The 13,841-nt window shown below is 42.2% G+C and overlaps 2 protein-coding genes across 5 annotated transcripts in view; both read left to right on the forward strand.

The window, feature by feature from the left end:
• Positions 1–13,841, forward strand: part of LOC121690252 (C-type mannose receptor 2-like) — a 1,098,322-nt gene that overhangs the window by 251,825 nt on the left and 832,656 nt on the right. The gene's annotated exons all lie outside the window — the stretch shown is intronic.
• Positions 7,665–13,841, forward strand: part of LOC121690259 (butyrophilin subfamily 3 member A2-like) — a 36,094-nt gene continuing 29,917 nt past the window's right edge. For all 4 annotated transcript variants that reach the window (XR_006025021.1, XM_042070736.1, XM_042070735.1 and 1 more), the window contains exon 1: positions 7,665–7,767. The gene's annotated coding sequence lies outside the window, so the exon portion shown is untranslated. The remainder of the gene's footprint in view (positions 7,768–13,841) is intronic.

Consider the following 13,841-nt stretch of genomic DNA (forward strand, 5'->3'; position numbering starts at 1 on the left):
TGAAAACATACAGATCATAATTTGACTTTAGCCTATAGACATAATAAACAAAAACAGACAGGACACACAAGCAAACATGTATAGACAAAACACCATGAATAACATTAAACATTGAGAGAGCAAAAGAGAATGGGTGGGTAGGGGGAGCAAAAGGAATGAAACATAAGAAGAGAGGAGAGAAGAGAGAAGAGAGAGGTGATCCAAGCATCAGTAGGCTACAGTGGGTTAGAGAGAGTTGAGGGTGACAATGTTATAATCAAGATGAATGTTGGCATGAGGTATGATGTGCTATAGCCAGGTGGTGATATTGGGGTTGCGATACAGAGTTCCATTGACATACAGTTTATCGACTGACAGTGCTGCTCGTTTGCCCTCTTGCCTGAGTTGTTTCATTATGGGCAAGAGGGCTCTTCTTCTTTCCTGTATTACTTGTGGGAATTGGTCGTTTAGTCCGAATGAAGTGCCTTTCAGTTCTTTCCCTTTGCTTTTGATGAGTTCTTTGTGTTTGAAGTGTTCGAACTTGGCGATAATTGGAGGAGGTTTTTTATTGTCTTTGGAAGTGAGACGGTGTACACGGTGGAAGGTAATCTTGTCAACTGTTTCTGGCGGTAGTTTGAGAGATGACTGCAAGAATTCTTTAACTGCTTTCTCTGGGTCGTCGGGTGTATCTTTAGAAGTTGGCAGGGGAATTCCGGAAAAAATGAGGTTATCGCGCATGCTGCGGCACTGGAGGTCTAGGATTGTTTCTTTCATGATCCGATTTTCGCTGGTGAGTTGATTAACATGGTCGGATAAGTTTGTGATATTTCCTTTGAGTTCACGGTTTTCTAATGCGAGTGTGTCGATCTGTGATTGGGAAAATTCGAGGCTGGCTTTTAAGTCCTTAATATCTGCGTGCTGTTCCGGTGCTGGTATCCGACCATGTAGATGTTCCAGTATTGCAAGTTTGTTGTTTATGGATTGTAGTAAACTGACCTCGATGGATGTAGAAGTAGCGCAAGCGGTAGGTGATTCTGGTTCAGTCTCTGTTGAGTAGTCACGAGTGCGTTTCTTGCTGGGTTCAGATGACATAACGTCCAGAATGAAGAGGTTGCCGTTGGAAAAGGTGGAGAATATAATCCGGTTTTTGATGAGAGTTGTAGAGAGGTAGTGGTTGTTTTTAGTAGAAGAAAAATAAAGTTTTGTATTTCTGTTTACAAGCGTCAGTGTTCAGTGCGCTGCCATTTTGGATCTCACCCAAAGTCTCGCGATGTTCAGTTCAGTGCATCAGTGCCTCCGACCTACATGGTTACATACATGCATGATACATGATAAAGATTTTGTATTTAATTAGGTGTAACCGACCGATTTGAGGGCCGCAGATAGCAAAAAAGTTGCTATCTGTCAAAGTGTGTCCATTCATTGTGCTCCTGATTTTAAATAGTCAGAGACTTGGCTTTCCACAGAAGCAGAGGTGTCCTCCTCATCCTCAAAAGAAAAGAATTCATCCTCTATGGCTGAGTCGGTGCTGAGGCTGCGCGTTGGTGCGTTGGTACCTGTTGGCTGGTCTTCATCTTGGGCACTTTTCCGGCATTCCGCCAGCAGACTTGCCTTGGCGTTGTCCTTCCTTTCCTGTGTCCGCAGCCAACGTAGTTTAAATCTGGGAAGTGTCACTACAGCCAAGACGGCAGTCTCACTTTCCAGCACCTCTGCGAATCTGGTTTTGATTACCTGAAATGAGACACACACAACCCAAAATTGTAGGAAATGGTGTTCAGCTCTGCGATTGGGAATTCACAGACACGAGCAACAGCATCATGAAAGGAGTTCCATCTGGTCGTACATGGGACAAGGAGCTTCCTTTCAAGGACTTCATCCACGATCTCTGCAGCCGCTGTGGAACGGCTGGCCTTGTTCCACAAAGCTGTGCATTTGGAGGTGGCACTTCTGTACACTGCTTTTATGCCTGGCCTTGGTTTGCTGTGTGCGATGCACATCTGTGGTGGGGTGGCAAAGTCACAACATCCTCTTCCACATCCTCTTCCACATTCATGTCTTATAAGGCATCATGAAGGTCGACAAAAGTCACATCATCATCATCATCCTCCTCCCCAGAGTCATCAACCTGTACGGGCTGGTAAACTTTAAAGGCTTTTACAAAATTCGAACCATTGTCTGTGACAGTAGCTGTGATTTTGTTAGAAATGCTAAAGGATGAGTGGATATTGTCCAGTTCAGTAGCAATGCTGTCAAACGTATGACGGCCCTTGAAACGTCTGCAGGCCAAGGCTGCTTTCTTTCGCTCTAGGCTGTGTGGATCTAACCAGTGGACAGTCACGCCGAGGTAACTGCGGTTGTGCGCAGTCCAAATATCTGCCGTTGTAGACAAATAGTCCAACTCCTCAAAACTCTTTTTAAGCTCTGTGTTCATTTTGGCGTACTCAGAATCTAGGTATTTAGCAAATGTCTTTGAGCATGGCGTACAGGCCCCTCTTTCCGAGGTATTTTAGAAATAATGGCTCGGAATGAATCCTCCTCCACCGTCGATAATGGCAACATACTTTTAACAACATACCTTCCTATCATACGGTTGACTTCAGCCTGTGTCAAAGGTTTTTGTTGTAAGCCAGAAAGATCTAGCTTTACCTGCTTGGAGGACCTTGCTCCGAATCCTTCTGTGCTAGTGGATGGCGAGCTATCATCTGTGGTGGTGGAGGTATCGGTGGTTTTGGCCACGAGCTTTGTAGATGTGTGTGTCGTTGTGAGATGTTTCATTAAATTAGAGTTGCTTACAACGTATGTCGACAAAGGTTTTGCTCCTGGACATAATGTACATATCACTTGCACGTTCTTGCCTTTGACCGCAATGAATTTGAAATAGTGGTTATATCTCCACCTTGAAAATGCCAACTTCTCATCGGATTGCTCACTCGCCATCTCTGCTTCATCGAATCTCTGTTTCTGTGTGTGTGTGTGTGGCGCGTGTGCTGGCATGTGTGTAAAAACACTGGCTTTGATTGGCTACCATGAAACATGACTCTGCCTTAGCCAATCATAATCGCTTACTTCGTTATTAAGCTTATCTCCTCATTAGCTATGAGTCATACCAGAGGTGCTTTCGGGTTACAGTTTATTCAATCAATGCATAGTAACGCACCACATTTAACGTCCAGTAACGGTAACGGCGTTGTAACGACGGAAAAAATAATTAGTTTGATTACCCCGTTACTGAAAAAATAACGTTGTTACTTATTCCAAACACTGGTTACCAAAAGGAGCTAAAACCAGATCTTGTGTATCTTCAACACATCTCATCACAACATATCTTCAACACATTTCTTACAAATACAATGTAATAACTAAACTTAAAAGGTAATATTACATTTCCGAGTGGAATGCGCTTATCACTACATTATGTAGAAGACATAACATTTATGCACATACAACTGTACAATAACTGTACGGAAATGATGCACCACAAAATGAAACCTAATGTGTAGGCCACATAACATGTTAATGAACTGATGGCAGTTACACCATGATGAAAAAAAGCCCCACACCATGATTCCTAAACCTCCAGACTTCACTGTTGGTATAGTATTATAGGGTGATGTCCAGTGCCATTTCTCCTCCAAACATGGTGTGTAGTATGACTACCGAAAAGTCCAATTTGGCTCTCGCCTGACCAGACTATATTCTCTCAGTATTTCATAGGCTTGTCCAAATGTTGTGTAGAACACTTTAAACAAGCTTTGACATGTTTTTCTTCAGTATGCAGTCGTGCAGGGTGAGCATGCATGGAGGCCATGGTGGTGGAATGCATTCCCTATGATTTTCTCTGTAACAATTGTACCTTCTGCCTCAAAGTCTTTCTGGAACTTTCTCCAAATGGTCCTTGGCTCTTGGTAGCCTGGCCACGCCCACCTAGATCTCCTTTCAGGGAGATACTAGTCTGGAACACCATAGCTCACTAGCGTTTCCATCGGTTGGCAGATTACCTGTCCAATCAACGACAAGAGGGGATGCCGCTATAGTTTCGAAACCAGAAGAAAGTGTAAAGTAAAGCTCATATTCTTTTCTGCAGATGCTGTTTATTGTCAATATTGACAGTTTACAGTTTAGGCGAAGTAGGAAGTAGCATCAGAAATCCCTGATCAATGTGATTGGTTAGGCTGGACCAATGATTTCAAAGTTATCTCTATAGGCCCTATTTTGGCTATCTAAAACGCATTGGGGGTAACTCTCCCATGTGCGTAAGGATGCATAAGTAAAAACTATGCGCATTTCACTCTGCGTAAATTCTCCCCTTCGCTTAAATCTGTCATTTACGTGTGATAGAGGAGTTATGCGTTTTGGGAGGAGCAAACCCAACATCTGGGTGTTTCTTATATATACAACTCGTGCATGCATTCTGCCATGGCTTAAGCACCTTTCCAGCTATGCGTTCCGGAGGGCTGTATCATGGTTGAGCGCCACTACAAGGTCAAACAGCATATTGCTCGATGTCGGCAGTAGGCCTAGTTCTAAATACATGTAGGTTACACAGAATGTTACAAATTAACATTGCAGTATTAAATTTGGTGCTTAATATGCTGATGCAGCTTCATGTTTTCCCCCATTACAGTATCACACGGTGGCATATTCCCCAACATTACCTTATATATGAGGCTACATTGTTAAATAGTGAAAACCCCGTTATAATCACCGACTTTGGATATTGGAGCTTACCGACTGTGCATCTTGAGTTTTAACTTGACGTGAAGTCATTATCCCAGAGCCTAGTTTGTTCGAATCTGTTCATTTATTTCCAATTTGACCGAAGTCATCCATACATTTGCACAGACGTCTGCATTATTGTTGAGCAGCGTTTATATTCGTCTGTCTCTTAATTCATTTGTAATAGAGGTATTGTTATGCCAGTCTCTCTACTGTATTCGAACCTGCAGGTGTCAGTCTACAGCTTTTGGTTAGCATAGATAAATTGATATTATGAGAAGCAGCTGCAATTGAAACTTTTTTTCTCAACAGTAAGTTTTTAAATTATGGATTGTTACCGGCTCGCCCGTTACTGCCTTCTGCTGGGCTGTTCTTGTTTGTGTCGCAGGTTGGGAGTTGTGCAGGTGTCCCGGTCAAGTGCCCCAATCAACTTGATGGACCTGCACCTATATAGGGCTACCTCGCAGGGGCAGAGGGCCCCTCTCCAGGCGTTGCTGTTGTTGTGTTGGATTATTAATTACACTTGACTGATTTGCACCACATTCTATTCTTCTCACCACTACATTTATATTGACTAGCTTACTTCTATTATTTACTTATTTACGTTAATAAATTACTTTTGTAAATACTTTATCCTCGTTTGGTCTCCCATTTATGTTGCCACGCTAACTACGAGCCTTGGTTTGGTAACAGGATCTACACACCTCAAGCACGTCTTGACTCTTTATAAACTAACCAAGTCAACTAACCAAGTCAATTCTTTGTTAGGCTATGTGATGACACCGTAGGCCGTTCTCTATTCAGTTCACCATGCTTACGTTTATGTTTACAAAATCAAAGACTGGTTTGTGTTCTTTCTGGATTAAAATGACATTCAGAAGGTCAATGAGAAAGTCCATGTTCCACGTTTTCATATCAACCTAAATTAACAAGGTGGTGGATCAGTCAGGTTCTATTTGAAATAAATCATGCCTCTTTGCGCACTGTGGGTGTGATAGAAGTGGGAATGGGAGAATACGCGTAACTGAAAGGTGTGTAACTGAAGTGTGTAAAAAAAGCTTTTGCGTGATTTCCCTGAATGGGAATGGGATTTACTTGAATGGGAGAACCCCCCCCCCCCAAAGTGACATATAGCCCATCTATATGCACTAACCCCAGCTGATATTAATCCTCACAGATGGGAGGTTTAATTACTTTATAACCACTTTAGTGAGTTCAATACTTTTTTCCTGTCTCATTTCACTTTATTACACATAACTTTATTGATGGACTAATGTTTGTATTTCTTTATATGTAAGTTAATAGCTAAATTAGTGTTATCATACCAAAATGTTATCTACAGACATGGATCTTTTCAAAAATGATAAGTAACCTTTGCCACCTTGAGTGGTACTGACATCTGGTCTGGCCCATGGACTATTTGTGGGAGTTGAACTATGCACTTGACTTATGTGGTGTACAGTGAGACTTTATTAGGTTAAACATTAAATGTTATGACTGCATGAGAGCTGCTAAACAAGATAAACCTCTATCCTTCACTCTTCCTGCTTCTCCTTCTTTCAAACAGAAAAGTTCAGAATTTTTTCATAGGGATCATATACTTGGCATTGTATACAATGTTGACCTCTTCGATCATCTTCCCAGTGTCTTATTTCTGTTCCTTCAGCTTTCCTTAAATCGAAAGGTGACAGAGCTTTCTCTGTCTATGCTCCCCAGCTCTGGAATAGCCTTCCTGATGATGTCAAATCATCCTGCTTTAAATCCAACCTAAAGACCTATCTCTTCTCCCTAGCTTTTAACACTCCCTGACCCCTTCACCTCTCCCCGAAATATATATATTTTTTTCCTTGTCATTTTCTTTCCCCCCATTAATATTAGTACAAGGGCCATCTGTTGTTATCTTCGAGATTTTAAGTTTGTTATTTTCTTTACTTAGCCTATTAGTATATTATTATTATTATTATTATTATTATTATTATTAGTAGTAGTAGTAGTATTTTTATTTATTTATTTATTATCATTATTATTATTACTACTATTATTTGTATTATTATATGTAAAGCACTTTGGTGCAATGCTGTTGCTTTTAAATGTGCTATAAAAATAAATTGACTCAACTTAACTACAGCTTAAAAACACTCATAATGATATTTCTGCCATAGTTGATAGCTTTCATGTTACATGTAGGTTCCTGGGGTGCGTTTTCCAAAACCATGCAACTTGGTTGGTTGGCAGTGGGAAGTGTTGCCCACAACACACTAGCTTTCTGCTAATGAATGACGTCAATGACAAATTTGAAAGGCTTTTTAGAACAAATGAGTGATTCAAAAAAATATAATACTCAGCGGTTTGTATTTTCTCTACCCCCTCTTTCGACTGCAACATTCAAATTTCTACACAAAAAATTATATCCTTACAGCTAGCCTAGAAATCTAGACGCGCCCCTAGCTGCCAGGGCTAGTTTAACAACTCTCCGTTGGTTTGTGAGCTCCAAAAATCTAAACTCAATCAGGCCAATGAAATCGTGTATCGTTAGGTGGGCTTAACATAATGATTGATGGCAGAGTTGCAACGGCTTGAATTCCCTGCTACTTGAAAACAAATAAGATGGATGTTGCTGTTGGCGAACAGTGTGACACGAGTTTTTATTAAGTTGGCAAACGTTGAACTAGACAACTAGCTCCGCTGGTGGGAAACGCATGGGACTCATAGGGACTGTCCTATTGCGTGCAGAGGGAATTTGAAAGACAACTGATTATCCCGACCCTCGGACTGAGCACTGCGAGCGGTGAGTGCCCAGACCCTAAATTTTAATGTGGGTCTGGCTCGTCAGGCTAGGTTACAGCTCCATAGACCTCCATTCATTCTGCACTTATTCGTGAGCGCCCTCACGTGGAAGCAGAATGGGAACTGCAACCAGTTCAGAAACCGAAAGTGTCCCGAGAGTGGCGGCTCTCCCCTTATTAGACATTCTCTGCTGTGGAGTAAGTGAAAGAGGAAGAGACAGAGTGGACAGGGCCTGTTGTTCTTATGGGAGCACTAATTGAAGCGGAAATTTGGCCATATATGCAGGTAATAAAATATCTTTCTGTTTAAGACACTGCTGAATATTGAAATGACACAGTAGCCTACTTCACCATCGATAATGTGTGAATTACCATGAACACAATCATCTACGATGCACTAAAGACAAGACTCGGTTATTAACTTGGCGACAACCTCGTTCAGAGCGGTCTCTTCGTGACTAGGCTATTGAAGCCAGCAACATTCACTTCTCTAACATTTAACTTTATACCCTATCTACCAAGATAACATGACCTGTATTTGTATGTGATGAAGGCTAATTCCCTAATTCCTGAACACAATAATCTACGACATACTAGAATCAAGGCGTGGCTGCGTGCACTCTCACGTCCCGTCTTACCTGCTGATCCAGAACAGGATATAGATCTTCACCTTTAGCTTCGTCTCTGGTAAAAACGTGTCATTCACGTAAGACTAATCTGCATTAGATTGTAATTAGACTGCATTAGATATGTTGCCTACCAGACTAGAATGCGCTTGCTCTGTGCGTAAAGCCAATAAATTAGGCGCGTGCTTACTGTGCTACACTCAAAACTTAATTAAGGGCCAATCTCAATTCTCTATTTTACCCCTTCCCCTTAGTTTTGCGCGTGCACGTGAGACGAAGGGCTATCTCAATTCTCATTTCGATCGAGGGCTAGGGATAAGGGCAAGGGGTAGATACGCCTTAAAACCAAGCAAGATCGGGAGCTTACTTGAAACCGAGGGGTAAGAGAAATACCCAACATACACCGCTCACACCGGAAAAATAAGCACACCGACAGATTCATTGACATGAAATGTTGGCATTAATAAGGATTATAAAATTAAAATGGTAATTGTTTTATGTTGCATTCAATCTTGTGAACATATATTGAAGGTCCTGTTCTTCACGAGGAAGTTTTCAAAAAAACGCTGTTTTGTGAATGTTAACAGCACATCATTATTTGCGCGAATGTCTCGCATTTTACATATTTCCATGTCTACCCCGCGAATTGGCAGCATACCATGTCAGAAATGTAAAGTCCAACAGCAGCTAAATTCGCTGAACTTTTTTAACGCTCGTCTGATATGAATGCTGCATAGGCCTACTGCTGCCGACTCCTCGCATAGGCAGGTAGCGATTGCTTCTGATGTCAAGTAACGACCATTTGGATATTATTGTAAAATATCAAAGGAGTTGTGGGATGTTTACATAGCAAACTGCATGTTTATTTTGTCCCCCATCCCTGTTTCATTCACCCGGACCAAGGTAGGCTGCGAACGAACATAGGCACGTTCAGCTGTTGTTGAAATAATTCCTGAACGGTTTTATTCCGAGCTGAAAATGCAATTATAGCCTATTTGACAGACGACAGGTTGCTAGTGACAAAATATTAGCTTTCAGTGTGGTACGATCTCTGTAAATTACGTTAATTCAAGTGTTTCAATCATCCAGCTCTCCCTTATGGTTGGCTAGTGGTATCTAATTTCCAAGGGGAATATTCTTCACCCCTATGTCTTGCCACTCGGTTTCGAGGGACAAGGGCTAGGGGTAAGATGAAGGGATAGGGGAAGGGGTAAAACAGAATTGAGATTGGCCCTTAGTGTCTCTCCCTCTCAAAAGTGTGGACTAACTTAGTAAGGGGGCCTATGTGATTCTGTGGGTTTGAAATGTTAATTTTTGGAGAGTGGTTGGATCTTGCAGTTTTTTGACATGTACCTTTTTGGATCAACAATATCCAAGTATCAACTTACAAACATCAACAATAACAACAAACACAATTATCAGGAAAATGCTAGTGTTGATGCCTATTATTTTAAAGCAAACCATCTCCATCGTCTTCATCATCAATCCCCTCCAGATTTCCCTGGCTGACATTTCCACAAACATTCTAGACAATGCTAAAATGATTTTGGATGTATTTGTGTGCATATGACTTGTTGCTTTGATTTGAAACTATAGGCTTCATGTTCTTGCTCAAAGCAAGAACATCTCTGTGGACAAGTTGAGCGCACTGTCTCTGGGGGGTATTCCAAGTACGTGGTTTAGTGACAAACCTGGGTAAATTAACTCAGAGTAAGTGGTAAACCTCCTAATATAAGAGCTGTATGGCTTCATTTTCCTAACAAAACAATGCCATAGGGCTCTTGTTGTAGGAGGTTTACCACTTACTTTTAGTTATCTTATCCAGGTTTGCCACTAAACCACATACTTGGAATACCCCCCTGGTCTAATGCTTGATGTTGGTCCTTCCACTACCCAACACATAAAGGCATAAAGGCAAACACTTTGTGGACATGGCATTCAGCGTCATCAGTGTTCAATTCACATGTTTTGGTACATGTTGTCATCCTATTTTTTTAGTTAGAAGACACCCATAGGTAAGATAATAGGGTGGTTGTCAAGCTGAATTATTTTGTTGTGACTTGTACAGGCAATTTCAGGCTAATCTTTTGGTTTTCTGCTCAACACGACATGCCAACAATAAAGAATATCTCCATAACCACAAGGACCATATACATAAAAATGGTATCATGGGCTGTCTGCAGAAGTGTCAGAATGAACATTTATTGTACAGTGTAAGAGACAACAGAAGTAGAACATGAAAAAAACAATCTCCGCCTAAAGAGAACCGGTTTTCAAAATGAATATCAGCTTGGAAACATAACATAGTATCCCAAAACCTCTATCAATCAGTACCCCTATCTATGGGAATGAGTCAAGCCAAGTTTAAAGCTTGTAGGGAGAGACAAGTTATAATACTTTAATGTCAAGGGGGAAATGTAGAACTGTGGATGGTGGTCTACGGTGCTATTTGACTTCATTAATGTACCAGGTTGTAACACAAATTATATTTAATTGACATATCACTATAGTTATTAATTCCATCCTAACATAACTGCTCTCTTGCTTATTTAGGTTTAGGGGTTAGTAACTAGTTAGTAGTAATAACTATATAATAGTCGTATGGCAAAGGTATGTTTTTCCCTATCCAAGCAGTGAAACTCAGGTTGGCAGCCAATAGAAGGCACACCAGGGACCATGCATGCATGCATCCAAGGGCATAATATAAATCTAATGTACTGTACAAAACAGGAAAAACAATATCATGCCAAATAATCTGAAACAATATAAGTATAAGTATATATACTCTTTTGATCCCGTGAGGGAAATTTGGTCTCTGCATTTATCCCAATCCGTGAATTAGTGAAACACACAGTGAGGTGAAGCACACACTAATCCCGGCGCAGTGAACAGCGGCGCTCGGGGAGCAGTGAGGGGTTGGGTGCCTTGCTCAAGGGCACTTCAGCCGCAGCCCACTGGTCAGGGTTCGAACCGGCAACCCTCCAGTTACAAGTCAGAAGCGCTAACCAGTAGGCCACGGCTGCCCCTTATAGTAGGCAAAACTCAATAATAATGATGTGAGTACCTGAGTATTCTTGCACCAAGCTGCACAGGCACAACCACATACCCGAGAAGAAATAATAAAGGTCCGCACACTGATTGAAGCTCCCAAACGTGGATTTATTTGCACACCCACATACTCCACTGCAAAATATTCCACTTTTTCAACATCAACACTGCCTAGTACTGCACTGACTTCCACTTTTCTTGCATCCACATATCGTCAGCTCCAAGCACCTGGCCTGTACAGGTTCTTTGGTTAAAAGCTGGGGGACAAGCATTTCATCCTTCATGTGCCAACCACAGCTGGTTGGTGAGGGCAACTGTGGATGGGTCACTAGTGAATGTTTCCAAAGTTTGATAGTGAACCCTAATGAGGTGCATACAAACTGTTCTGCTGAGGATAGAATAGCTGGACTTGGTACTTCATCCTCAACCAAAGGGTATGAGAGGCTCATCATTCAGTGCAGAGATGTACTGTTGCTTCTTGTGTTTGCACACCTGCTGAGCCCATAAATTTGGATGAAAGCAGGAACTGCCAAGAAACCACGTGCTACAGCTTAGGGAAGCTGAAACAATAAAGGGGGACAGAGGCGTGCAATTTGCAATGCAAAGACGGATTTATTTCACAATCAAGGCTGTTCGGTCAAAGTAACGAGAGCTAAGTCAGCAGGTATAGAGTCAGTAATCAGTCGTGTCAGGGGTGTTGGGATGCGTGGAATGTGCTGTGTGCATGTTGCATGTTCCAGTGTGGAATTAAGAAGGAAGAGGCTACAGGACCAGTTAGACACTCCCAATATGCCCGGCTACACCTGCGCGCCGGAGTAGCCGAACAGCTGTTGAGTGGTTGCCCTGCCCACACTTGATCCTAAATCTAGGGGAGCAGACAAAAAGAATGACAGACAAGGCCTGATAGCCGTCACACCACGCTACATTAAAGTGCATGACATTAAAATGTCAAATGAGATTGTGGATGGTCTGTTGGCATTTCATAAGTATAAGTATATATACTCTTTTGATCCCGTGAGGGAAATTTGGTCTCTGCATTCACTCCATGAATTAGTGAAACACACACAGCACACAGTGTACACACAGTGAGGTGAAGCACACACTAATCCCGGCGCAGTGAGCTGCCTGCATCAACAGCGGCGCTCGGGGAGCAGTGAGGGGTTAGGTGCCTTGCTCAAGGGCACTTCAGCCGCGGCCCACTGGTCGGGGCTCGAACCGGCAACCCTCCGGTTACAGGTCCGAAGTGCTAACCAGTAGGCCACGGCTGCCCATTAAAAGTACATGCCATCACTGGACGTGACACTACCAGTCAGTTCACTGGAATAGGAAAAAGGACAGCATGGAAAGTGTTCCAGCAGTGCCCTCATCTTCTCCACAACTTTGGTGAGGATGAAGTACCAAGTCCAGCTATTCTATCCTCAGAAAAACAGTTTGTCTGCAAACTGTATGATCCAAAAACGACCAGCACTTCAATTCATGATGTTCACTGTGCCCTGTTTTGTATTGGGAAGGTATTCATTATCAAAAAAAAACAGTAAACTCTTCTTTTGTGTCCCTGACCAGGACTCAGACTGAGCACATGGACATGGTCCCTGGTGTGCCTTCTTGCTGCCTACCTGAGTGTCACTGCTTGGATGGGGGAAAAAATATGTGACAATGACTGTGAATATTACATCTAAATTAGTCCAAAATATTTAGCTCTGATCACTCAAGAGACACTGACAATCTTGTCAAGAACAAAAATAAAAGGTTGTTGTCCATTTTGATGAAGAAAATATACACCATAGAACCAATATTGTTGGGGGGTTAATCATTTTGGCCAAAAGTTTTTTAACTTTTGATATATGTTCAGCCCATCTGTAAAATATCTTCATAAAACCTAGTGGAAATTTCACCTCTATCATTTCTGTGAAAAATATGATTTAAGTATAGTATAAGTGAAAAGCGGCGCTCAGGGAGCAATGAGGGGTTAGGTGCCATGTTCAAGGGCACTTCAGCCGTGGATGTGGGCATGGGAGAGCAGTGCTCAACCACTTCCCCCACCCACATTTTTTCCTACTGGGTCAGGGATTGAACCGGCAACCCTCCGGTTACAAGCCCGAAGCCCTAGCCAGTAGGGCACTGCTGCCCCATATTTCATAGAGGGATCTACAGTTTGACATGAACTGTACTGTATAAAGGTTGAATAATTTTAGTGCAATAGAGGCCTACCCTTAAAAAAAGCCCACCAACAAGGCTATGTTGATCTCTTTTGTAAATCAAAAAAGGACTAAACTGAGATGACTACAATATAGAGAGTGGCCTTTATCAGGGGCAGCCAGAGATTATAATTAAGTAGACAAAGGAGGGTTCTCCGCGCTTCTGTCAAACCATCGGGTGCAACCAGGCCAGGACAGAAATTTCAGAGAGGAGGAGAGACGCCGGTGCAGCTCAGATGTCTTCTTAATTTTAAGAAGACATCTGAGCTGCACCGGCACCCAACTGTCATGTCTCTGCGCCCCTCACTTTCACTCGGTTGAGGCCACCTAAAATCTCACAGGCAAACCTTAATTATAATCTGAGAGAAGGAGAGACGCCGGTGCAGCTCAGATGTCTTCTTAATTTTATCAGATCAGACTCCAAAGGCGAATCCATAATGCGCACTAACTGCGTTTTGACGGGTACAATGTGAGGCTACTGTGCCTTG

Source organism: Alosa sapidissima, chromosome 18 (genome assembly GCF_018492685.1).
Source record: "Alosa sapidissima isolate fAloSap1 chromosome 18, fAloSap1.pri, whole genome shotgun sequence".
Classification (NCBI taxonomy): domain Eukaryota; kingdom Metazoa; phylum Chordata; class Actinopteri; order Clupeiformes; family Clupeidae; genus Alosa; species Alosa sapidissima.